Source organism: Schistocerca serialis, unplaced genomic scaffold (genome assembly GCF_023864345.2).
Source record: "Schistocerca serialis cubense isolate TAMUIC-IGC-003099 unplaced genomic scaffold, iqSchSeri2.2 HiC_scaffold_1322, whole genome shotgun sequence".
In the NCBI taxonomy this organism is placed as follows: domain Eukaryota; kingdom Metazoa; phylum Arthropoda; class Insecta; order Orthoptera; family Acrididae; genus Schistocerca; species Schistocerca serialis.
Window position 1 is genome coordinate 154,076 of NW_026047539.1, and position 20,905 is coordinate 174,980.

Below are 20,905 nucleotides of genomic sequence, written 5' to 3' on the forward strand. Positions count from 1 at the left end.
CTACTATCTTCGGGGACCGGACCGGACTGGGCTGTGGCCATAGCCCCTCTCTATTATCTAAGGCTAGGCGGCCTGTGGTACTAGCTTCCCGAGCCACTTTCGCCTGTGGCTTTCGACCAGCACTAACTAAGGATGAAGGGCCTGTCCTACTAGCTTCGGGGGCCCTCGCTTGTGACCTCCCGCCAGCCGACCTCTCTGGGTGCCCCAGAGAGCCAGACACGGCATCGTGTCCCATACTCACTCTCCCCCAACTGGCAGCGCCGGGGGTTGCAGACTCTGCATTGCAGAGCCGCTGGTGCAGACGCAGCGTCTTCAGCCGCGGGTCGTGTCGGCCACAAAATTGACACTCGAAAACGAGGACCGTTTCCGGGTCGTGCAGCCTCCTGTAGTGGCGGAGAAGGGCCGAGTGGTCCTTGTACTCGCCAAAAGTTGGCCTTCCTGCAGCCTTGGTGACGAAGCAGATCCGGCAGCGGAAGACCTCCGCCGGCAGCGTCACCACGAGCTCCATTGTTCAGGTTGCGGACCTTAAACAGGAAAATAAGCGCGACCGCTTCCCGGTGCAGAAGTCAGTCCATATTAGCCCATATGAAGCTGATAAGAACAGATTTTTTTAGTCATTGAGGTAATACTTGGAAAGGAACTTAGGAAAGGTTCACATTCGGTCGGAATTCGAAACAGCCATGAAGGTGTTGCTCAACGGCGCCTGCCATTCACCGGAGCGTCACACTTTGGGCGGACGTAACTAAGAATTATCTCAGGAATATCAGATCTTCGTGTGACCCAGAGAATTGCTCTGGCCACGATGGAGAGTGTCATAAGCTTGTGTTCAACCCCGGTGGAAGTCCAGACGTAGCTGGCCGGGGGAAAAAGAAAGGAAAGCGAGCAAAGTGGTGGCTCATATGGGAAGGCTCATATGCCACTACCACTGTGCCGCCGGTGTCTACAGCAAAGGCTGGACACACACGAGACTGGTCTGCATCTGCCTCGCTCCAGATCGTACACCTCGATCGAGCAGGCGGCAGATGGGGCCTGAGCATCTCGCAACCCTCAGTCAAAATCGGGAGAAAACGAGGGAGAACTATTCAATGCAGGGCGAGTCCGGCAGTAGCACCAGCAGTTGCTGCCCTCACAGCAAGGCTGGCCACGTTCCGGAGCCGCCGCTGCAGCTTCGTGATGATCGGGCATTAGGAGTCCAATGACTAAAGAAAATACATCGCATATCAGTGTGCTTTTTGTATCCGATCTCGCCAGCATTAAGCTGATAAGAACAGATTTTTATTTATCGAGATAATTCTTAGTTACATTTTTACGAAGTATAAATTTAAGAAAAGAATATCCATGTTTCTATACAATACGAGTTTTACAGATTTATTAAGTTTAGATCAAATTTAAGAAAACAGTTCTAACCGTACTTAAGTATTGTATTACTATTCTAGTTCGTGGGTTAAGCCCACTACTTAAGTATTGTGAGGCCGCATTAGGCGCGGATGCTTAAGTATCACCTTAAGAATAATCCCGCGATAGGCGCGGCCTTAGTTATTTCAGACTGGGGGAGGTTTGGAGGTAGTTTAGGATCTATTTTGTTTTTATTCCATTCTTCTCCATGCCCTGACAGCACACTGCACATGCACAGCTGCCAGCGACTCGTGCGCCACGCACGCAGGCGGGTCACACACAGCCGGACTTCTCCCCTCTGTCCGCCTTGCGGCAGACGTCACTGGGGTGTCATGGCAGGAGGGCGTTGCTTCCCACGCTGGCTGGAGACTGCCGGGCAGTAGGCACACGTTTGGCGCCGCCTAGCACCGCGCCAATCGAGGTGGGGGCAATATTCGGCGGACACCACGGAGGTAGGGGCACCAGGCAGCACCGCACGCACCGCTACTGACTCAGGACTGCTGCAGTGCGACGCGAAGATGATGTAGCGCCGCAGATCCCGCGTCGTGTAGTAGAATCTCGACACCGCCGTCACGAAGGCACTGACCTCGAAGTTCTCCGACGACTGCAGTCTCGAGGGTCTCGCAGCCTGACGTCAGAGCATGCCACAGTCTAGGGGGACACATACTGGCGGTGGCCAGTAATGTGTTCCACGTAAATGTCGCGGGACCACTTGATGGTGTCGGACACCATCAACCGCCGCATAAGTTGGCAGTAGCGGCTAGCGTTGCCTAGCTGCCGAAGCACTGCATCGTTCTGGCGGTCCCACGCTCCCAGACTGCCGACAACCAGGGCGTCGACCATGACGGAATAGCCGCGAGCGGCTAATCCGCGCGCAACGTCGGCGTACTTTATGCTCTTCAGTTGCCGAGCGTTGTCGAGCGCAATCCGCCCATTCTCGAAGGGGATTGTCACATCGACGATGGTCACAGTCTTCGCGGCCTCGTCAGTTATTACGTGGTCCGGACGCAGCCCACTGCTGTCCCCTATGACGGTTTGGTTGATCCTGATGTCAGGAACAGCAGTGTTTCGTCTCCTTGGCCGCCCAGCGACTGCTGTCGCGAGGCGGTTGAGGACCACGTTGTGGCGATACTGCAGGGCTGCTGAGTGCACCATACACGCGTTGATCACGTGCGGCAGCGTCTCATTGTTGTGGCCACAGCGTCGGCAGGCTTTGTTGTTGTTTGCCCGCCCATCAAAGCGGCGGCAGCCGTTGAGAGGCACGACTCCGAGCCTGGCGCGATGTATGAAGCGCCAGTCTGCGAAGCGCGTGTATTTTCCTCCCGCCATGAAGTGGTTGGACGCTGTGGACTCCCTGGTGCACTCAAACACCTTCCCCTGGTCCGGTTTCCTGAGTAGGATGTGGCGCAGGCGCTGCCTCCGACACTAGCGGAGCGTCCGCGAGAGAAGACGTTTGGCGCCTCCTCCCACCCGGACATACTCGACGCCAGTGTTGGCGGTGCGTCCCACGCTGTCATCATCGTGCTGCGGTCCATCGCCGCCATCTTCGAGGTGTCGTGTAGTCACAGGCGCCATCCCCTCCGTGGCCGGCTGCGTCACCCCTCCGATGCCGCCGTGTTCCGCGTCGACAGCGATGGCGGGCCGGCCGCCGACCTCCACCTGCAACTCAGAAAGCACTCCAGCGCCAGGTGACGCCCCGCGGCGCTAGGCGCCTTGTGGCGTTCCTGACGCGTGTCCACAGTGACTGAATGTCTCCTCTTTCTCGTGCGAGGTCGCCCTCAGTGCTGCCGCTAAGGTAGGTGGCCAAGTCGGGTCGACTCGGCTCCCTCCCCAGCCGGCGGCGCACGGCCGTGGATAGAGTCGCCCAGGCAATGTCTCGGACGGTGGCGTCGTCGCGGTGCAGCATGCGGAAGCCGTGGACGATCGTCGAGATGTCCGCAGCGTCCGCGAGCGGCGTCAGGCCGCATCCTCCCCCTCCCAGCGCGAGGTACAGCTGTTCAGTGGACGCACGCTGTGGGAGGAACAGCCAAGATTTGACAGCCGCTTTCACTGCCTTGTCGAGTGCAAATAGCGGCCCCTTGCGTACCGCTCCGCCCCGCATGACAAAGTCAAGCCTAGGGAGGAGGAAGACACGCACAGCGTCAATCTTCTGCCAGGGAGCCAGCAGGGAAGCGTCCAGGTGCTGCAAGTCGCGTCGAATTGCCGCGATCGCATCAGTTGGCGTCTGCGTGACTTTGTACCCGGTGGGAACGCCAAGATGGAGGTCGGCGTCACCCGCACTGAGCACGGCTGGTTCTCCCCCTTGCAGGGCGAATACCGAGCCGAGTGTCTGCCGACGGCGGATGTGAAGCGTGGCACACTTCGACAGCTTGAAGGTAAGCCCGGCCCACGTCGCCGCCTCACCCACAACATTGAGGAGCGTCTGCATCGCCTCTGAATCCCGCGCCAGAAGCACGATGTCGTCCGCATACGCCAGTGCGCTCACACTGACGCCGCTAAGCGGAATACCACACTCATTTCTGAGCGAGGTTGCGGCGCGAAGTACCGGCTCGAGCGCGAGGTTAAAGACGATGGGCGACAGTGGACAGTCCTGCTTGACTCCGCCTGGATCTCAATCTCCTCCGTTAGTCCGTCAGACGTACGGACGCGGGTGGAGCAACCATTGTACATATCGGCAATTAGCTGATGCAATTGCTCTGGTAGTCCCATCCTACTCAGTACTCCAAGGAGGTGAGCGTGAGGCACTGAACCGAAAGCATTCGCCAGATGAAGCCAAGCAAACCATGCTTGGCCTCCCCTGCGCCTTGCATCATCAATTGCCGTCTGCACAATGAAGTTGTGCTCGTAGCAGCCTTCAAACGTGCGGAAGACCTTCTGTTCTGGGGAGAGCAGGTTCAAACGCTCTGCCCAGAGGGTTGTGCGGTCCGCAACGATTGCAGCAAAGAGCTTAGAGATGGTGGAGCTCAATGCTAAAGGCCGCCAGTTTGTCACGTCCGCGACGTCCCCTTTCTTGTGGATGAGGACGGTAGTGGATATTTTCCACTGCACCGGAGTCTTCCGCTCATTCCAGCAGTGCGAGAAGATCTTAGCTAGCACGTGGCAGCCAGGATCCTCACGTCGCAAGTCCGAGTAGGTGACTCTGTCTGCCCCAGGAGCAGTATTGCTCGCCTTCTGGAGCTGCTGTTGCACCTCTGAAGGGGTGATCGGCAGCAGGACCTCCTCGCTGACATCAGGAGGCGTGGAGGCGGCAAAGTCCGGGACAGCAGCTGGTGCATCTGAGACAGAAAAGTCAGATTTAGCGTAGATCATCTTAAAGTGCTCCGTGAGCACGTTGCCATCGATTTGGCAGTACGGCGGCGTCTCGCCAAGGACGCGCTGCATCGCCTTGCGCCGGTCCGCGCGGTACAGCTTCTGAATCTCAGACGCTGCGTTCGCATCGTACCGACGCTCGGCGGCCGCCGCACGCCGTGCGCCACGTTTACCGCGCTGCCCACCGCGGCCGCGTGTAGGGGCAGGGGGAGGGGGATTGGCAGCAGCGTCGGCGCGGCCCCGCCCGCGGTGCGCTGCTGCTGGTGGCCCGTCCTGTCGATCACCGGCTGCCTGGCGTTGTGGCTTCGTCTCGGCGATGAAGTCCTCGACGACCGCGACGAATGCGTCCCACGGTTGGTTGTGGACGCTCTCCAGGGCCGCCAGCCAGCGCCGCTGCCTCTCCGTTAGCCGAGCGGCGACCATGGGAGGGGGGGCGGCGGAGCTGCCTCGGTTGCGCCCTGTTCGGAGGGTTGGTCGAGTTCGGTGTAGGACGGGAGTTTTGCGGCGGGAGGTTGGGACTGGGCCGGTTGTTACGGCGTCAGCGTCTCCTCTTCTTGCTGCCAGTTCTCGGAGATGCAGCTGCAGTCCCGCCGTTCACGTCGCGCCGCTCCGTCGTCTGTGGTGGTGGTGGTGGTGGTGGTGGTGGTGGTGGTGGTGGTGGTGGTGGTGGTGGTGGTGGTGCAGCCGTGCTGCCATCTGGCGTCGGCCGCTCAGTGCTGCTTTCGATCGCCGCGCTGGTGACATGTGGCGCAGCGGTAGCAGCAGGGGCCGGTGTAGCTTGCGCCGGCCTGGCGCTCACGGTTGGTTGTGGGCGCTCTCCAGGGCCGCCAGCCAGCGCCGCTGCCTCTCCGTTAGCCGAGCGGCGGCCGTGGGAGGGGGGGCGGCGGAGCTGCCTCGGTTGCGCCCTGTTCGGAGGGTACAGGAGGGTTGGTCGAGTTCGGTGTAGGACGGGAGTTTTGCGGCGGGAGGTTGGGACTGGGCCGGTTGTTATGGCGTCGGCGTTTCCTCTTCTTGCTGCCAGTTCTCGGAGATGCAGCTGTAGTCCCTCCGTTCACGTCGCGCCGCTCCGTCGTCTGCGTCGGTGGTGGTGCCGTGCTGCCATCTGGCGTGGCCCGCTCAGTGCTGCTTTCGATCGCCGCGCTGGTGACATGCGGCGCAGCGGTAGCAGCAGGGGCCGGTGTAGCCTGCGCCGGCCTGGCGCTCGGGTCGGGCGCACCGCGGCTGGTGTTCGCCGCGCCGCCAACAGATGGCCCGGCGGTCGCCAGCGGCCTGCCGCCGGCGGGAGAAACACGGGGTGTAGCTCGCGCCGGCTCGCCCCGGGCCGCTGTTACGCGGACTGGGTGCCCGACGATCGCAACCAGATGGCGCAGTGGTCGTAGGGGTGGCCGGTGTAGCTCGCGCCGGCCTGGCGCTCGTGCCCAGCGCACCGCGGCTGGTGTTCGCCGCGCCGACAACAGATGGCCCAGCGGTCGCCCGCGCCCTGCGGCCGGCGCGAGAAACACAAGGTGTAGCTCGCGCCGGCCGCCCAGGCGCCTTGGCTCGCCCCGGGCTGCTGTTACGCGGACTGGGCGGTATGATGCGCCGTCGGTCCGAAGGCGGTGGTCTGCGTCCTGCAGCACGGCGTCTGTCCCTCCGTGGGGTGACTGCGTGCCACTCATTATCTGCAACAGGAGCTTTTTGATTAATAGCACTCCTTGCCTGAGCGGAGACGGAGTGACGGGCGTCACTCGACGTAGCCGCCGGCAGGGCAGAGGAAACGCGGCGCGTGTGCGTCTGCGACCGCACAAGCACCACACCATCCGGTGCATCCGCCGGGCGCGCGGCCTTTGGTGCGTCAACCAGCGGCGCGGCTGCGCCGGGAATGACAACACCAACGGTCGCGGCGAGCGAGGCAGCCTGCCTGCCACTGCCCACCCGCATCGCAGAGCCACCTGTTGGCGGCGTAGCGAATGCGGGCGGCAGTCCCAGGCCGGTACCCACGCTCCCGACAGATGGCGGGCGGGAGGCGCCTGCGGTAGCCGCACGACGTGGCCAGCGTACGCCACTGGGTGCAATGGCCGGCGCGGGCAGCGGCGAGCCGCGGCCTTTGTCGGACACTGCGCCTCTGGCCGGAGCGACGCGTTCGGCGGCAGGCGTCGGCAGCGTGCTGCCTTCACCTCCCGAACTTGCGCTCGGCACTCGTGGCGACGCGGTTGACGTCGCGGAGCGTGTCGGCAGACCTCCTCGGCGTGCGCACACACAGTACACACGACGCGGGGGTAGCAACCACCGCCGTCCTGGGCGTCGCAGACGCCTGCACACTCACACAGGCTGAGGGCAAGGCAGCCTGTGAGCCCACCACGCTGCTGCGGGTCAGGTCAGTCCTACTAGCTTCGGGGACCGGACTGGGCTGTGGCCATAGCCCCTCTCTATTATCTAAGGCTAGGCGGCCTGTGGTACTAACTTCCCGGGCCGCTTTCGCCTGTGGCTTTCGCCCAGCACTAACTAAGGACGAAGGGCCTGTCCTACTAGCTTCCGGGGCCCTCGCCTGTGACCTCCCGCCGGCCGACCTCCCTGGGTGCCCCAGAGAGCCAGGCACGGCATCGTGTCCCATACTCACTCTCCCCGGACTGGCAGCGCCGGGGGTTGCGGAATCTGCGGCTCGCTGGTGTAGCCGCAGCGTCTTCAGCCGCGGGTCGCGTCGGCCGCAAAACTGACACTCGAAAATGGGAACCGTTTCCGGGTCGTGCAGCCTCCTGTAGTGGCGGAGAAGGGCCGAGTGGTCCTTGTACTCGCCAAAAGTTGGTCTCCCGGCAGCCTTGGTGACGAAGCAGATCCGGCAGCGGAAGACCTCCGCCGGCAGCGTCACCACAAGCTCCATTGTTCAGGTCGCGGACCTGAAACAGGAGAATAAAAGCGACCGCTTCCCGGTGCAGTAATCAGCCCATATACTACACTTTTTTTTTTTTTTTTTTTTTTTTTTTATTTTGGGCCTCCTTCCTCCCCTACAGCCCTACCTTGTCCTCTCAAAAATTGCCGCCATCCTAGAGTGTCGACGCAGCACGCACAGCAGGGTGCATTGAGTAGCAAGACTTGTTGCCAGGAACGAAATTAAAAGCGAGGGCATACTCTGCTATGCCGCAATGGGCGACGACACTTGACTCAGAAAGACACCTCGCTCTGCAGGTGTGAAGAAGTAGTGATTTGAGAACCAAAAAAGAAGAAAGAAAGAAAGATAGAAATGAAAGGAAATGAAAAACAGGGACGGCAGCACACTCAAGTGAAAATGAAACTGGCGAGATAATCCCATCGCCCAGAGAAGTAACGAAGGAATAAGCTTCTAAGATTGATGGCGTGTTTCCTATTTTTCCAATAAAGTTTTTGCAAGAATTGTTCCAATTGCGAATCTGAGGTGAGTCAAGTCAAAGATTGTTGCAAAGAACCACGGGCAAGCCCAGGCAATGCCTGGACAAGGCGCCCTAGGCAACCTGGAACACCGTTTGACATCCATGGATCATTGCCACTTTCAAAAACCGGGCAAAAGTGGTCGTATAGTTTCGAGCAGATTCCGCCATGCGATGCTGGCTCCACAGGTAGTCCATGAAAGTGACAGCATCGGAGAGGGAAAGGTCATAGATCGTGAAAATGGTGTGGCCCAAGAGCCACACCATTGCGTTACGTCTTGGTCGGGGTTGTGTTTGAAGATCAGGGGTAAGGAACCAGTCGGTGGACACATTTGCTGGTGTCGTCCCACCGATCAGCGCTATGAGCACACGTGCAAGGGCCCACACTTCTGTGATGTGGGGGCAGAGGAAGCGATGCTCCCTGGTGTCGACGTCACCACAGCGGCCGCAAGCAGCCGAGGGCCGTAGGCGGATGGCCGCCGGGCGATGGTTAGTGGGGATTAAATTGTTGACTACACGGTACCATAGCGCCGAAACTGCCGTGGGAAGGGCTGGGTTGTTAATATTAGCCCAAACTTGGTGCCAGATGACCGATGGTCGTCTGTCCTCTAATTTATGTGGCGTGGGCTGGCCTCGGAGTGCTTGGTAAAGGCGCTTCGACGTGCGTGCCTTGTCAGTGGCCACTGTGAGGACATAACTGCGGTGGAAGTAATAGTCTCTGACCGTCGTCAGCCGGAACGGAATATGCGGCAAACAGACCGGTGCACGCGCCGAGTGTGGACGATAATGGTCGAAGAGGACCGCCGTAGTCCCACCGGGGTCGGCGTCGCGCAAAGCGGCGACACGGTGAATCAGAAGGGCCGCACATTTCCGGGAAAAGTCAATGAGGCCGAGGCCGCCATCGACCTTCGGCAGCGTACAGGTCAGCGCATCAACCTTGAACAGCGCATGCCGCCACAAAAGCCAATATACTGCTTGTGAGATGGCTCGGCCGATCTGCTGCGGCAGCGTAAGAAGTTGGGCGACATACCATGCTCGTGAGAGGAGATAACCATTAATCAGCTGGATGCGTTGATGGAGGTCAAGCCGTCGATCAGCGTGGCTCACGCAAAGGCCCCTGATGCGTGTGAGAAGCCGCCGCCACGTGAGTGTTAGCATACGCAGCGGACAGGCAGTCACCTCAAGACCCAAGATACGCTGTTCCCCCACAACTCGGTACCAGGGGCGTTCGACGGTCAATGATCGTGGCCCTAGCGGAAGCAGCAGGGTCTTGTTGGGATTTAACTGAGCACCGGAGGCCCGTTCATAAACGTCGAGAACGCGGCGAACGGAATCGATGTCCCTGGCGTTCGCAACGAACACACCAACGTCATCGGCGTAGGCCGCACAGCGGAAGGTGACGCCTGGGAGAGCGACACCGTCGACCAACCGGCCAATGTCATGCAGCATGGGGTCCAGCGCTAAGGCAAACAAATACATCGACAAGGGACATTCCTGTCGAACTGACCGTCTGATGGGTATGGGGCGCGATCGGCAACCGTTCACCATGATAGTGGAATTCGCCCCATCCAAGAAGTGCCGGATGATGCGTATGAAGCGCTCCCCAAAACCCATCCGCGACATAACGGCTAGCAGGTAAGGGTGCGAGACCCTGTCAAAGCCACCGGCGAAGTCCAAGGAAAGAATGGCAGCCGGGGTGCGAGTGTCAGCGGTGAGGAAGACAACATCGCGGTACTGGGAAGCGGCGGTGAAGATGTTCCGACTCGAAACGCCACAGAATTGAGTGGGGCAAAGTACCTTAGTCATCGCCTGTTTGAGACGAGAGGCCATGCATCGTGCCACCAACTTATAGTCAGTGTTAAGAACAGTGATAGGACGCAGGTCTTGAGCTCGACAGTGACCAGTCACCTTTGGAATAAGGGCAATACGTCCAGTTAAAAATTCGGCGGGTAAGTCGCATCCAGCAAAAATCTCCTCGCACATTTTGCAGAAACGGTCGCCAAGCAGGTCCCAAAAATGTTGGTAGAACTCATAAGGGAGACCGTCGGGGCCAGGTGACTTGCGTCCCGGACAGGCACGGAGGACAGTGGTGAGGTCAGCGAGTGTCAGGGGCTCGGTTAAAGAGCCGCGGTCATGACGATCCAACGAAGTTGGCACCCCACTGACAAGTGCACGTTGGGCGGCGACGTCGACCTCAACATCCTGGAAGAGGTGTGTGAAATGGTCCGTCAGGTGTTGGAGGACTTCACGGTGGTCTGTGATACGCGCACCATCGGCTGTCTTAAGGCGCAAAATGGTGTTCGTCTTGGCACGAGTTCGTTCAGAGGCGTGGTGATAAAGGGATGGCTCCTCGCCGTCAATCAGGGATGCAGAACGACGCCTCACCACCATACCGCCGGCTTTCTCCCGAGAGAAGCGAAGGATTTGCGCCTTAATTTTGTTGAGGCGCATGCGGAGCTGATCATACCTGTCAGCAGGAAGAGTCAGGGCGTCAGTGAGACACTGCTGATAGAAGGCCAACGTGCTGCGTTTCCAGTGGGCGACGTCGCGACTATATTGCCGGATAACACGTCGCAGCCGGGGCTTCGCACAGCGGAGCCACCAAACCACCATGGTAGGGTACCGGGAAGTGTCCGCGAGACAATCCTGCCATGGTTTCGTGACAAGAGCACGAAGTTCGGGCAGTGACAGATGAAGGGTTGAGAGGCACCCACTTGCCTTTCTCATACTGTGGCATCAAGCAGTCAGGCCTGCAAGATGAGTGGTTTGCCAAGCGAGTGGAATCTTTCTTAATTTATCGACTAACATGAATTATCGTATCTTACTATTTAGTTACAAATTATCCTCCTGTATGAATAATACGCAATGGAAACACGCATCTGACTATCAGTGATTTATAGAACTCTGACTGTACACTACGCACTGGCAATACCACATTTACCTTTTGTCTTTGATTTAACGGCTTTTATATAAATTCGGGACATTACGATAACATACAATTTAATGAAAAAGGCCACCAATCTTTCTTTTCACTATTTGATTTATTCCTAAACACACAAATTCTACAACCTACAACAAAATCACATGAGAAATTCCGCCCAGTGGGCATGGCTTTACGCTAGTGAATCTCTATACTATGGTCTCATAATCTATTTACCGCAACAGTGCACTCCCTGGATCGGATGGTGGATCTTTTATTATACCTCACACTTCGCCTCTCACAATAATCCTCACGAAACTTTCCTCCAGATCGAGCGATACAGAAGGAACAGGCATACCCACAAATCTTTCGAAACTACCTTGCTACTCCCATGCAAAACACACATACCCAAATTACAAGACATACACAACACAACAATATGAAATATTACACAAAGAACGGTTACAACTTCATCACTTTCCGCTTTCCCACTTCAATCAATATTTATCCCAGTTTCACACGACACTGCCCCACTTTGTAATTCTACTTTCCTACTGTGAACTCTGGAGATAAACGCACGTCTTCCTGTGCAATGCAAGTCAAGTGGCGTTGCTGGAAAAACGGCCGACTCACCTTGATTCTCTCTCAGAGTTTAAATTTAGCGTCACACGGAATGATATTTCTTAAATACTTCAACTTATGATACACACACTATTTCTTAAATGTTTCAGATTATTGTACACACGCTATTAATTCTTAAATATTTCAGCTTATTGTACACACGCTATTAATTCTTAAATATTTCAGCTTAAGCTCACGGAAGTATCTCAACTTATAACTACACGTGGGCTCTTTGTGACCGTTGGTTTACTACAATCCCCTTAAAATTACCTGCCTCACTTTGTAATTTTCCCCACAAAAGGTCCTGTGAAAGAGAAATTATTAATTCTAACTACTCTTAAATATTCCACATCCATACCATGCCTCCCCTCTTTCATTACGGAGCACAACAAAAAAACAGGTCTTTACAGCAGAAGGTTCAGCGGCAGAGTACCTGAAACATGGCCGTATTCCGATTCTCTCGCACCTCTCTCGAAGTGGGAGAAGCACCCTGCTACCTTATTGGTCAGCCACATTTCAGACGCTCAAAGCTCTGGTAACTTCCATCTCTTTGGTCTCACCAAAGGTAGCCAAAGGATCGACTCAAAGATGATCATATATTCCGATTCACTATCTGTGGTTAGCAGACGACCATACATTCATTCCTTTCACAGATCTCACCAAACTGGATGTAGGGATTTATTTTGAGGGAGTGCACATGTGATTAATTGAATAAATAAATTGTCATTCTTTCCCACACTGGTATCCGGCTTCGCTGTATTAATTGAAATTGAGTTACTTTTACACAAAAAATGTGTTGTTCTGACAAGAATTTCGTACCTATTTTCAATGTTGGGCGGTACTGTACCCTTTCAGGGTATTCATCTTCCAAGAGGTGCCACGAGGAACCGGGGCGGGACCCGCGATACGCAAGGAACACGAGTACGCACAGTGGTCACTAAAGGCCACGGGTATGACTTGGACGGCACAAAGGGCGGGAGTCAAATCAGCTGAGACATAAACACGATCAATACGGCTGGCTCCAGTGGGATAGATGTGGGTAAATTGCGTGTAGGCGGGATGAAAGTGGCGCCACGTGTCAGTAAGGTCAGCCGCCTGGAGCAGTGAAGCGAGCGCTTCACACCGCATAGGCGTCGGGACCTGGTCAACTCCGGCTACCACACAGTTGAAATCTCCGCCAAGGACGATAGGGCGACGAGCTGCTAAGAAAGGGGGGAGATCAGACTGAAAAAGTGTTGTTCTGTCATGCCTGTGGTTAGCACCTGAAGGAGCATAGACATTCAGAAAAAGGACATCTTGAAGGATACATGCAAGGACGCGACCGTTGGGTAGCGTGGTAACATGGGATGGAGTGAACTCTGATCGGTAGAGCAAAGCAGTACCCCGCCGGGCGTCAGGGTCGAAGTTATACAGTGCCTCATAACCAACCAGGTCAGATAGAAAAGGGGCACAAACCTCCTGGAGAAATACCACATCAAACGCACCAAGGCGGAGAAAGTCCTTCAGAGACGGAAGTTTGGCCGGGTTGGAGATGGAGTTGATATTGACCTTTAAAAGGGAGAGGGCTCCTGGCGGACGGTCAAAGGCAGGCATGGGAGAGCAACACAGAGGAAACAACGGCAGATAGGGTCACGGCCGTAGGGAAGCAGGTGTGGAAACATCCACACCGGAACCCAGCTATATCACCCCGGATGTGAGAAACAAATACCAAGCAGCTCATGTGGGGAAAGGCCCACTCAATCACGCATGTCATCGCCCTCGTCGTCAGCCCAGTTCAGGCCTCCCCCATCGGCAGGATAGTCTGAGCCAGGCGGCGCAGACGGTTCGGACGCAGTAGGATGTGAAAGGGTACGAGTACGCTGCATTGGCTACCCTGATCATGTTTCCGTTTTGCAGGGATCGCTCCCCGATCTCGCGATGAACTGATAAGAACCTCTAGTTGCCGAGCAGTTTGCCGCATACTGCCCGAGCGGTCAGCGGAAACAGAGCGGGAAACTGAGGAGGCCTGAGAGTCAGCCTCACTGCCGCTCTCAGGGGGACGTAAAACGTCCGCCTCCTCCGCCGGCTGGTCCGGGTTCGCCTTCTTGCGCCGATGACGACGGCGGATGGACTTAGCATCATCTGCCGGGAGGGGCGGGGTAGGAATAACGACCTCCATCTGTTCTACAGCGACCACATCACTCGCCATAGCAGGCACATCAGACGCCGCCAGCGGTACCGCCACAATGGGCGTCTGGTCCGGGACGGGTCCGTCAACCGGTGCACTGGGTGCCGGTTGCACTGCTTCTGGCGGGGGCGACACGTCAGTTCGCTCAGCGGGACGGTGGGCAGCGCCCGCCACTACCTCGCTGAGGAGAGGCACAAGGTCGGTACCAGCAGTGCGTTCCCGCAGCAGTTGCACAGGACGCCGGCGCGGGCAGTCCACGCGGAGATGCTCCGTCGATTGACAAAGGGAGCACGTCTGCGGTTGCCCAATATAGGTGACCTGGGCCCTGGTACTCGCAACGTTTATATACGACGGGATGTGCTGGCGGAGGTCCATGCGGACACTACGAACGCCGCTGTTGCCCTGGAAACGGTAGGCACTGCCCCACCTCCCATTCGTGATGCTGAGCACCGTGCCATACCGCGACAGGACACGGCCGATTACGTCATTGGGACACTCAGGGGGTACGTTAAATACCCGCACAGTCCGTATCCCAAAGCCAGATGGCACTATATGCACTGTTCCGACAGTTCCATCGAAGTAGCGGAGCGGATGTTCGCCCGCGAGTGCCAGGCCATACTTTTCGTATTTCTCCTGGTCGAGAAATTTCACGAATAACGAGAATAAGACAAAATCCAGTTGAAAGGTGTCGACGTCATTTTCCGGTACTTTCAGATCACCAAATATCCATTCCTGTATTTCAAAGGCCGTAGGCCGTCTCGCTGCTCTGTCGAATACGCATTGAATACTGTTCGACCGGTTCGACATATTCACCGCAAAAATATCAACGCTGGAAAAACCAAGAACAAACGAAACGACCACGAAACGCGACTCGCGACCCGCTACAGAGCACAACGGACCGCTCCGACCACGGGGTGCTTCTTAGCCAAAAGGCCGAGAAGCGATAAGGAAAATCCGCATTCGAAGGGCCTAAATGCTTGCAGCGTGTGCGCTCCACATGTGGGAGTGACACACGGTAGTACGGGCCGATATGGCAACAGGCGACCGTCGAAAACATCGCAAAAGCAAGTGCGGGAAAGAAGGACAATTAGCGAGAGCACTCGTCAACAGCCCAGTACTACCCTCCATGGCGGACAGTAAACTGCGACTCCCATTTGAACGCCGCTAGCTGCCAGGGCAGTGGAGAAGCCGTGAGGCCGCCCCACAGCAGCGCCAGGCCGGCGCGAGCTACACCGGCGCGAGGCCGGCGCGAGCTACACATAGCCTAGTGCTTACATCGTCCACCGCAAACTGCATACGTGTGTACAGACGTATTCTGCGTGCGTGCGGCGGCGACGACGACGTTCGCGAGGAGCTAAGGATATAACTCCAAAAAATGAAATTAAAATTATCTGTGGCCAGACCATATGTGACGCCAACGAGGCATCCGAAGGCACCCTTCTGTGCCCATATAAATTACCAGCCTAGTGTAATGCGGCTGCAAGAGCGGTCGGGCTAACCGCAAAAAAAAAAAAAAAAAAAAAAAAAAAAAAAATTCATAAGATAATGCTACATTAATTACAAGAAATCGTGGAAATCGTGGTGTGTAAGCAGCTAACTACTGGGCACATCGACAACTGCAACAAGTCTTGCTACCAGCGGAATATCTGATAACTGCAGAATATTTACCCATTTCAGGCTGTGTTTTAATTAATTTTAGGTGGGCCGATCCCGGCAGTACTGCAATGCCGGGCCAACCCGCGACAGAGGTGGAGCAAGCCCCTAGCACTCCGTCATGAGCCAAAAATGAGTTTAATATTCTGGTCCTGCGAAGCAGGACGTATCAGATATTAAGCTGATAAGAACAGATTTTTTTTAGTCATTGAGGTTATATTTGGGAAGGAAACTAAGGAAAGGTTCACATTCGGTAGGAGTTAGCCGCGAAGGTGTTGCTCGACGGCGCCTGCCATTCACCGGAGCGTCACACTTCGGGCGGACGTAACTAAGAATTCTCTCGGAGATATATAATCTTGGTGAGACCCAGAGAATTGTTCTGGCCAAGATGGGAAGGGTCGTTAGCTTATGTTCAACCCCGGTGGAAATCTAGACGTAGCTGGCCGGTTGAAAAGAAGGAAAGCGAGCAGAGTGAAGGCTCATATGGCTGGGAGCATATGGCGCTACCACTGTGCCGCCGGTGTCAACAGCAAAGGCTGGACACACACGAGACCGGTCTGCATCTGCCTCGCTCCAGATCGTCCACCTCGATCGAGCGTGCAGCAGATGGGGCCTGAGCATCTCGCAACCCTCAGTCAAATCCGGGAGAAAACGAGGGAGAAGTATTCAATGCAGGGCGAGTCCGGCAGTAGCACCAGCAGTTGCTGCCCTCACAGCAAGGCTGGCCACGTTCCGGAGCCGCCGATGCAGCTTCGTCATAATCGGGCATTGGGAGACCAATGACTAAAGAAAATACATCGCGTATCTAGTGTTTTGTATCCGACCTTGCCAGCATTAAGCTGATAAGAACAGATACTACACTTTTTTTTTTTTTTTTTGAACGAAATTAAAAGCGAGGGGCATACTCCACTATGCCGCAAAGGGCGACGACACTTGACTCAGAGAGACACCTCGCTCTGCAGGTGTGAAGAAATAGTGAGTTGAGAACCAAAAAGGAAGAAAGAAAGAAAGATAGAAATGAAAGGAAATTAAAAGAGGGACGGCAGCACACACAAATGAAAATGAAACTGGCGAGATAATCCCATCGCCCAGAGAATTAACGAAGGAATAAGCTTCGAAGATTGATTGCGTGATTCCTATTTTTCCAATAAAGTTATGGCAATAGTTGTTCCAATTGCGAATCTGGGGTGAGTCAAGTCAAGATTGGTGCAAAAACCCAGGGGCAAGCCCAGGCAATGCCTGGACAAGGCGCCCTAGGCAACCTGGAACACAGTTTGATATCCATGGATCATTGCAACTTTCAAATACCGGGCAAAAGTGGTCGAATAGTTTCGAGCAGATTCCGCCACGCGATGCTGGCTCCACAGGTAGTCCATGTAAGAGACAGCATCGGCGAGGGAAAGGTCGTAGATCGTGAAAATGGTGTGGCCCAAGAGCCACACCATTGCGTTACGCCTTGGTCGGGGTTGTGGTTGAAGATCAGGTGTAAGGAACCAGTCGGTGCACACATTTGCTGGCGTCGTCCCACCGATCAGCGCTATGAGTACACGTGCAAGGGTCCACACTTCTGTGACGTGGGGGCAGAGGAGGCGATGCTCCCTGGTGTCAACGTCACCACAGCGGCCGCAAGCAGCCGAGGGCCGTAGGCGGATGGCCGCCAGGCGATGGTTAGTGGGGATTAAATTGTTGACGACACGGTACCATAGCGCTGAAACTGCCGTGGGAAGGGCTGAGTTGTTAATATTAGCCCAAACTTGGCGCCAGATGACCGACGGTCGTCTGTCCTCTAATTTATGGGGCTTGGGCTGGCCTCGGAGTGCCTGGTAAAGGCGCTTCGACGTGCGTGCCTTGTCAGTGGCCACTGCGAGGACATAACTGCGGTGGAAGTAATAGTCTCTGACCGTCGTCAGCCGGATCGGAATATGCATCAAACAGACCGGTGCACGCGCCGAGTGTGGACGATAACGGTCGAAGAGGACCGCTGTAGTCCCACCGGGGTCGGCGTCGCGCAAAGCGGCGACACGGTGAATCAGAAGGGCCGCACATTTCTGGGAAAAGTCAATGAGGCCAAGGCTGCCATCGACCTTCGGCAGCGTACAGGTCAGCGCATCAACCTTGAACAGTGCATGCCGCCACAAGAGCCAATATACGGCTTGGGAGATGGCTCGGCCGATCTCCTTCGGCAGCGTAATGAGTTGGGCGACATACCATGCTCGTGAGAGGAGATAACCATTAATAAGCTGGATGCGTTGATGGAGGTCGAGCCGTCGATCAGCGTGGCTCACGCAAAGGCCCCTGATGCGTGTGAGAAGCCGCCGCCACGTGAGGGTTAACATACGCTGCGGACAGGCAGTCACCTCAAGACCCAAGATACGCTGTTCCCCCACAACTCGGTACCAGGGGCGTTCGACGGTCAAAGATCGTGGCCCTAGCGGAAGTAACACAGTCTTGTTGGGATTTAACTGAGCACCGGAGGCCCGTTCATAAACATCGAGAATGCGGCGAACGGAATCGATGTCCCTGGCGTTAGCAACGAACACACCAACGTCATCGGCGTAGGCCGCACAGCGGAAGGTGACGCCTGGGAGAGCGACACCGTCGACCAACCGGCCAATGTCACGCAGCATGGGGTCCAGCGCTAAGGCAAACAAATACATCGACAAGGGACACCCCTGTCGAACTGACCGTCTGATGGGAATGGGGCGCGACCGGCAACCGTTCACCACGATAGTGGAATTCGCCCCATCCAAGAAGTGCCGGATGATGCGTATGAAGCGCTCCCCAAAACCCATCCGCGACATAACGCCCAGCAGGTAAGGGTGCGAGACCCTGTCAAAGGCACCGGCGAAGTCCAAGGAAAGAATGGCAGCCGGGGTGCGAGTGTCAGCGGTGAGGAAGACAACATCGCGGTACAGGGAAGCGGCGGTGAAGATGTTCCGACGCGAAGCGCCACAGGATTGAGTGGGGCAAAGTACCTTAGTCATCGCCTGTTTGAGACGAGAGGCCACGCATCGTGCTACCAACTTATAGTCAGCGTTAAGGACAGTGATAGGACGCAGGTCTTGAGCTCGGCAGTGACCAGTCACCTTTGGAATAAGGGCAATACGTCCAGATAAAAAGTCGGCGGGTAAGTCGCATCCAGCAAAAATCTCCTCGCACATTTTGCAGAAACGGTCGCCGAGCAGGTCCCAAAATTGTTGGTAGAACTCATAAGGGAGACCGTCGGGGCCAGGTGACTTGCGTCCCGGACAGGCACGGAGGACAGATGTGAGGTCAGCGAGTGTCAGGGGCTCGGTTAAGGAGCCGCGGTCATGACGATCCAAAGAAGTTGGCACCCCACTGACAAGTGCACGTTGGGCGGCAACGTCGACCTCAACATCCTGGAAGAGGTGCGTGAAATGGTCCGTCAGGTGTTGGAGGACGTCGCGGTTGTCTGTGATACGCACACCATCGTCTGTCTTAAGGCGCAAAATGGTGTTCTTCTTGGCACGAGTTCGTTCAGAGGCAAGGTGATAAAGGGATGGCTCCTCGCCTTCAATCAGGGATGCAGAACGACACCGCACCACCATACCGTCGGCTTTCTCCCGAGAGAAGCGAAGGATTTGCGCCTTAATTTTGTTGAGACGCATGCGGAGCTGATCATACCGGTCAGCAGGAAGAGTCAGGGCGTCAGTGAGACACTGCTGATAGAAGGCCAACGTGCTACGTTTCCAGTGGGCGACGTCGCGACTGTATTGCCGGATAACACGTCGCAGCCGGGGCTTCGCACAGCGGAGCCACCAAACCACCGTGGTAGGGTACCGGGAAGTGTCTACAAGACAATCCTGCCACGTTTTCGTGACAAGAGCACGAAGTTCGGGCAGGGACAGATGAAGGGTATTCATCTTCCAAGAGGTGCCACGAGGAACCGGGGCAGGACCCGCGATACGCAAGGAACACGAGTACGCACAGTGGTCACTAAAGGCCACGGGTATGACTTGTACGGCACAAAGGGCGGGAGTCAAATCAGTCGAGACATAAACACGATCAATACGGCTGGCTCCAGTGGGATAGATGTGGGTAAATTGCGTGTAGGCGGGATGGAAGTGGCGCCATGTGTCAGTAAGGTCAGCTGCCCGAAGGAGTGAAGCGAGCGCTTCACACCGCATAGGCGTCGGGACCTGGTCAACTTCGGCCACCACACAGTTGAAGTCTCCGCCAAAGACGATAGGGCGACGAGCTGCTAAGAAAGGGGGGAGATCAGACTGAAAAAGTGTTGTTCTGCCATGCCTGTGGTTAGCACCGGAAGGAGCATAGACATTTAGAAAAAGGACATCTTGAAGGATACATGCAAGAACGCGACCGTTGGGTAGCGTGGTAACGTGGGATGGAATAAACTCTGACCGGTAGAGCAAAGCAGTACCCCGCCGGGCGTCAGGGTCGATGTTATACAGTGCCTCATAACCAGCAAGGTCAGATAGAAAAGGGGCACAAACTTCCTGGAGAAAGACCACATCAAACGCACCAAGGCGGAGAAAGTCCTTCAGAGATCGAAGTTTGACCGGGTTGGAGATGGAGTTGATATTGATCGTTAAAAGGGAGAGGGCTCCCGGCGGATGGTCAAAGGCAGGCATGGGAGAGCAACACAGAGTAGACAACGGCAGATAGGGTCACGGCCGTAGGGAAGCAGGTGTGGAAACATCCACACCAGAACCCAGCGATATCACCCCGGATGTGAGAAACAAATACCAAGCAGCTCATGTGGGGAAAGACCCACTCAATCACGCATGTCATCGCCCTCGTCGTCAGCCCAGTTCAGGCCTCCCCCATCGGCAGGATAGTCTAAGCCAGGCGGCGCAGACGGGTCGGACACAGTAGGATGTGAAAGGGTGCGAGTACGCTGCATTGGCTGGTCGCTACCCTGGTCATGTTTCCGTTTTGCAGGGATCGCTCCCCGATCTCGCGAGGAACAGATAAGAGCCTCTAGTTGCCGAGCAGTTTGCAGCATACCGCCCGAGCGGTCAGCGGAAACAGAGCGGGAAACTGAGGAGGCCTGAGAGTCAGCCTCACTGCCGCTCTCAGGGGGACGCAAACCGTCCGCTTCCTCCGCCGGCTGGTCCGGGTTCGCCTTCTTGCGTCGATGACGACGGCGGGGGGACTTAGCGTCATCTGCCGGGAGGGGCGGGGTAGGAAGAACGACCTCCATCTGTTCGACAGCGACCACATCACTCGCCATAGCAGGCACATCAGACGCCGCCGGCGGTACCGCCACAACGGGCGTCTGGTCCGGGACGGGTCCGTCAGCCGGTGCACTGGGTGCCGGTTGCACTGCTTCTGGCGGGGGCGACACGTCAGGTCGCTCAGCGGGACGGTGGGCAGCGCCCGCCACTACCTCGCTGAGGAGAGGCACAAGGTCGGTACCAGCAGTGCGTTCCCGCGGCAGTTGCACAGGACGCCGGCGCGGGCAGTCCACGCGGA

General features: G+C 56.4%; 1 pseudogene; it reads right to left on the reverse strand.

Moving 5' to 3' along the window:
• Positions 1-15,489: 15,489 nt before the first annotated feature.
• Positions 15,490-15,666, reverse strand: LOC126439463 (U2 spliceosomal RNA; annotated as a pseudogene).
• Positions 15,667-20,905: the final 5,239 nt, after the last annotated feature.